General features: G+C 41.0%; 1 pseudogene; it reads left to right on the top strand.

Annotated features, from left to right (window-relative positions):
- The first annotated feature begins 2167 nt into the window (after positions 1 to 2167).
- On the top strand, positions 2168 to 2321 carry LOC115064619 (annotated as a pseudogene).
- Positions 2322 to 6258: the final 3937 nt, after the last annotated feature.

Here is a 6258-nt window from a genome sequence, read left to right as displayed (position 1 = left end):
AGAAATAATACCAATTTTGTAAGACTTTGCAAGTAGCAGAAAACTTAACACATAGCCAATGTAAACTTTACCTGCTGAAAACTAACAGAAGAGAAATATAGAATATCTCGCATGTATGTGGAGAAAAAAAAAATCCCAAAGCAATTTAACCCCAGTGATAGCTAAAAAGGAATCTACATTATATCTACATCAGATTATTTAAAAACTCAAAATCTACTATGTTTATTGAACTAAGAGGGACATAATCTCAAAAGAAATCACAACCAAAAAAAAAGGTTAATGAAATTCAGTATTTTTCTTCAGTTATTCAACCCTTTTTTTATTGATCCTTTGTGAATTTCACATAATGTACTCCAATCCCACTCAATCAAAAAATAAAAATAATAAACATCTCATCATCGAAACTGTAGTGTGTCCCACAGTATCCCCTTTTTCCACACATCTTTACTTGGAAATGTTCGTTGCAGTGAGTCTTTGGTCTGGTTTGAGGCTACTGACTTCTGCAACACTATCAATACTGGATCCTCACCAAGACTCCTCTCAGATATCCTGTTTTTGCTGTTGTCATGGAGATCCTGAAGCTTTGGATTTGCAAGACCATCCTATTCACACACTCTAGTACATGGGGTAGATGTTGAGCCCTGGACCTGGGCCTGGGTGGTAGCGAAGGTGCTCAGTCCACTAGCTCTCCCACACCTAAACTACCAGGGCTAGCTCTCCATCACTTCCCTGGCTAGCTCACCTAAATGCTGGAACCAGCAAGGGGCAAGCCAGCAAGGACCTTGGGACCAGCTCACCAGTGTCCACACCACCAGAGCCAGCTCTGCTCTGTTGCTCAGAAAAGGTTCAGGACCTGCAGCTCAAGAGGAGCAAGGTCATCTCTCCCCTCTCCTGACCTTGGGGCCAGCTCTCCTGCTGGTCAAAGGTGGCAAGGGGTTGGGGGAGGCCATTTTTTAAAGCAAATTAGGAATAAAAATTCCTTAGAGTAGTTACAAAAAGTAGCAAGAATTACAATAGTGATAAATGTACAAAACTTACTTTCTGGAATCAATAATGAGACAAGGAAATATGCTATCATTTCTGTTTAATATACTGGAGACCTTTGCCAATGTAATAAGACAAATTAATTTTCCTCTATACCAGCAATAGCAATTTGAAGATAAAGATTTTAAGACAATAGCAATTATAAAGCACCAGATATCTAAGAGTAAAAGTAGTGAGGAAATCTGTGTCTAAGACTTTACAACTTTAAGGGAAAGTAAAATCCAGGGCCAACATGGACAGCAGGCTCCATATTTTAAAGTGTTTAATAGAATCTTAACCAAGATACTTGAGCTTTGAGCAGGCCATTATACTGTGATAGAATTCTGGAATTTCACCTTTTGGAATGTGGGAGTAAGCTTGTTACACAGTTTGAACAGAGCCTTTCATCTGGAAGGAAATATTCCTGAATTCATTGTGCTTTTTCATTACCTCAGCTCCTAAAAGAACTTTCCAAGAACCTTCATACCTAAATCCAGTCTTCCAACTGCTTGGCCCCCAAGAGTGAGACTCTTCCACCACCACTCCTAAGTCCAAAATCCATTCATTTTCTGTGCAGATAATGAATAGGAAAAAATAGGGAAATAAATAGTTGAAAAAGTTATATATGCAAAACATATGATGAACATCTGCATATCCTTAAGACTCAAATAGGAAAACAGGTGAAAAAAATTTGAAACAGCTACAAATGAAAACATTTCATAACAGAAATAACAAAAAAAGTTCTCAAATTTACTGCTCACTAGAGACTCACCCTATATGAGATTCCACATGCAGAATCAAGATACCCAGACAACTCTGTCCTCTAGCAATATGAAAGGAGTGGAAGGCACACCTTTATGATGGGGTGGGTATATCATGATGTATTTTTTCAGCTTCATATGCATACTTTAAGTAGGCAGACTCAGTGTTCAAGAATGAAAGGGAGCATTGAGCACAGTACAATGAATGCATTTCTTTCTTCTCTTACATTTTACTTTTTTTTCTTTTATTGGAAGTAGAGAGTTTTTTCATACAGTTTACACTGCTTACAGTTTCCCCTCCTTCTGCTCCTCCCCATTCCTTCCCACCTCTCAGAGACCATAGGAGTCCAGCCCCTTTCTGCCTCGTTAGAAAACAAACAGGCATACTTACCGGGCAGGAGAGATACCATGATCACGAAGGTGGTTTTCCCAGGATGAGGCTCATCCATTGTGCTCCGAATGTTCTGACCCCTGTGACACCCCCATCAAAACTAAAAACAAGCAAACAAAATAAATGGGCAGCTCAGGGATAATAATAGAATAAGATGAAATCAAACCATTGGAATGGAACAAAACAAATACAAAAGGAAAGGAGCCCAAGACAAAAGAGACAGAGATAGACTCAGACACACTCAGACACACTCAGGCACACTCAAGAATCCCCATAAAAACACAAAACCAAATATACATACATACACACAAAGAACATGTAGGCTAAAAAATGAGAAATAAATTTAAGACGTTAAAAATGTATTGATTTATTTTTTCAAGGCAAATGGAAAGCTCTGACAAGGAACCTCCAAAGACACTGAGTTGGTTTTCTGTTGGCCATCTACTGCCCACTCTCAATTTGTTTCCTTGGTGAGACTCCCTTTGAGGAAACTAATTTTTCATTTGTAAGTGGTTATCAATTGGAGCTAACTTCCGGGTTAGAGATGGGGGTATATATGCTCTTCTCCTTGGAGTTCCAGGACCCCAGTTGGCGCAGACCCACACAAGACTCTATCTACTACTTCAGTCTCTGTGAGTTCATGTGTGCACCGATCCTGTTGTGTTTAGAAGGTCTCGTTTTCTTGGTGTCTTCCATCCATCTCCTCTGGCTCATACACTCTGCCTCCTCTTCCTCAGTGCTCTCTTAGCTCTTGGGGAATAGGATTTGATGGACATATCCCATTTAGGATGAGTGTCCCAAGGTCTCTCACGCTGCGTATTGTCCTTCTGTAGGTCTCTGTATTTGTTCCCATCCACTGCAGGAGGAGGCTGCTCAGGTAGTGTCTGAGCAAGGCACTGACCTATGAGTGTGGCAGAGTGTCAACAGGAGTCATATTATTGCTACATTCCATTAATAGAACAGTATTATTTGGTTTTGCCCTAGGTCCCTGGGCTATCTAGTCTCAGGTACTTGGTTACCCGAGAAGCATTGGGTATGGGTTCCACCTCATAGAATGGGCCTTAAGTCAAATCAGTTATTGGTTGGCTACTCCCACAGTTTTGTGGCCACCATTGCACTAGTGTATCTTGCAGTCAGGACATCATTATAGATAAAGGGTTTGTGGCTGGCTTGGTGTTTGTTTCTCTTTTGGTAGTGTGCAGAGTATCTTCCAAGAAGCTCTAGGTGATGCTCTAGGTAGGCACCAGCTCAACTTCTCTTGTGTTCAATGAGTTGTGTAGTTGTTGTCTTCAGAAATAGGGTCTTGCTGTCAGTTTGTGGAGAGCAATCTACAGCCTGGGCAACAGCATGGGTTGTTTGGGGATTCCTGTGGAACCCCTTTGGCCAACAATTTAATTAGATGTAACCCAAACCCAGTTCTAGAAGGTTCATTTGGTGACAAGAGATACCCAGTTGGGGCTCTGTCTCCCCTATTATTTGGTGATTTTTATCTAGATCTCTTAACATACATAAAATGTATTTTAGGGAGCTTCTACTGTATTAGGTTACAATAACCACCCCTAAAATGGCCTTCAATTTAGCTGTCTCTCCCTGTATTCTCTTCACCTTCCTGCTTGATCCTCCCATTCCAGTCCCCACCCACCTCATCAGTTCCCATCTAGCCTATTTCTCTTTCCTAGAAAGGTCACCCCCAGTAGAACGTCTGCAGTTCTGTAGGTTATAACTTGGTCATTAAAAACTTAGCAGCAATTATCCACGTGTAAATGAATACATACCATAGTTTTGTTTCTGGATCAATAAAGGGCATTTTCTAGTTCCATCCATATTTACCTGCAAATTTCATGATTTTTTTTTTTTTAGCAACTGAGCAATATTACATTTGTAAATGCACCACGTTTCCTTTATCCATTCATCTATTGGGGGACATCTAGGTTACTTCCAGTTTCTGGCTGTTAGTGACTAGAACAGCAATGAGCATGGTTGAGCAACTGTCTCTGTGGGAGGATGAGGCATCTTATCCTTTGGGTATATGTCTGAGAGTGGTAGAGCTGGATCTTAAGGTAGAGCAAATCCCATCCTCTTGAGGAACCACTACACTGATTTCCATAGTGGCTGTACAAGTTTGCACACTCACCAGCAATGTACAAGTACTCCCTTCATTCCACATCCTTGCCAGCACGAGCTATTGAATTTAGCCATTCTGACAGTTATAAGATAAAATTTAGATTTGCATTTCCCTGATGACTAAAAGTGTTAAGCCAGGCAGTGGTAGCGCACATCTTTAGACCCAACAGAAGCAGGAGGATCTCTTAGTTCAAGGCCAGCCTGATCCACATAGTGAATTCCAGGACAGCCATAGTTACACAAAGAAAGCCTGTCTCAAAACAACAACAACAAAACAAAATGAGGGGGGGGGGAAGGAATGTTAAACATTTTTAAATGCTTACTCAGCCACTTGAGGTTTCTCAGAATTCTCTACTTAGATCTGTATCCTGCTTTTAAAATTGGGTTATTTGATTTCTTGGTATCCAGGGTTTTTTTGTTTATTTGTTTGCTTAGTTTTTCTTGGTTCTTTATAAAATTTCAATATTAGCCCTCTGTCAGATGTGTAGTTGGAGGGGTGGGGGGACTTCTCCCATTCTGTAGGTGCCTGCTTGGTGTCCTTTGCCTTACAGAAGCTTTTCAGTGTCGTGAGGTCCTACTTACAAATTGTTGATCATAGTGCCTGTGCTAATGGTGTTCTTTTCCTGTGCCGATGATTTCAAGGCTGTTTCCTGTTGTGAATGGGCCTGGTGCTGTTTGTATGTTGATGCTAATCCACTCTCCTGGGAGGGGCTGCAGACAAGGAGTGAGTCATACTCAGGTGACTTCTTGTGAACCAATCCCCTAATGAATAAAGGAGTTAATCACTGGGCAAGTAGGAGGGACTTCCAGGTTGGACAGAGGAAGAGAGGAAGCAGGAGAGAGTTAGGATCTTTTTGGAAAGAGATAGCATGAGGACAAGATGTAGCTACGAGTGTCTCCTGGTTTCAGTGGAGGATCCTTCAGGATTCTCTACCAGAGGATCTAGATTTAATAAGGCTTACAAGATTAGGATTTTAGTTGCTGCACTCAGAGATTGACTTACCTGTCATTTCTGAACTAAGTTTGTGTTGTGTTTCCCTTCATGGGGCAGCTCCTCCGAATTCAGGAGAGAAAGGTATGTTGGCAAAGCATAAGTTTGTCTGAGGTGCACCACAAAGGCCATGGGGGATTTGAAGCAGAGTTGGTATGGTAGTGACCCACCAGTGGGAACCTAGCAAGCTGGGTGGAGAGATTGTAGAGTCAGAGTCTCCACAAGATAAAAGCAGGTTGAACATTGCCCTCCAGTGCGTGGCTAGCTGGGCCGCCGGGGCAGAGAGTTGCCAGAACAAACACAGGAACATACCAAATCTTTTTAATATTTCCCACAACAGTTTTCCACTTTCTCTTCTATCTGGCTCAGTGCATCTAATTTTATGTTGAGGTCTTTGATATTCATTTGGAGTTGAGTTTTGTGCAAGGTGATCTGTGTGGATCCATTCAGATTCTTCTAAATGCAGCCATCCGGTTTAACTAGCACAGCTTGAAGATGCCGTCTTTTTTCCCAAGTGTGTATTCCTGGCCTCTTTATAAAAAAAATCAAGAGTTTATATGTGTAGGGATTTATGTCTGGGTCTTCAATTAGATCCCATTGATGAACATGTCTCTTTCTGTGCAATAACGTACTGTTTTTACTGCTATAGCTCTGTAGTCCAATTTGAGGTTAGAAATGTTGATACCTCTAGCAGTTCTTTTACTACTCAACATTATTTTAGTTACCATTGGTGTTTTTGTGTTTCCATGTGAAGTTGAGAATTGTCCTTTAAAGATCTCGTGAGGCTATGTTCATAGCAGCCTTATTTATAATAGCCAGAAGCTGGAAAGAACCCAGATGTCCCTCAATAGAGGAATGGATACAGAAAATGTGGTACTTTTACACAATGGAGTACTACTCAGCTATTAAAAAACAATAAATTTATGAAATTCTTGGGCAAATGGATGTATCTGGAGGATTTCATCCTT

This window comes from Mus pahari, chromosome 8 (assembly GCF_900095145.1).
Source record: "Mus pahari chromosome 8, PAHARI_EIJ_v1.1, whole genome shotgun sequence".
Classification (NCBI taxonomy): Eukaryota; Metazoa; Chordata; class Mammalia; order Rodentia; family Muridae; genus Mus; species Mus pahari.
This window is presented reverse-complemented; position numbering and strand designations above follow the sequence as displayed.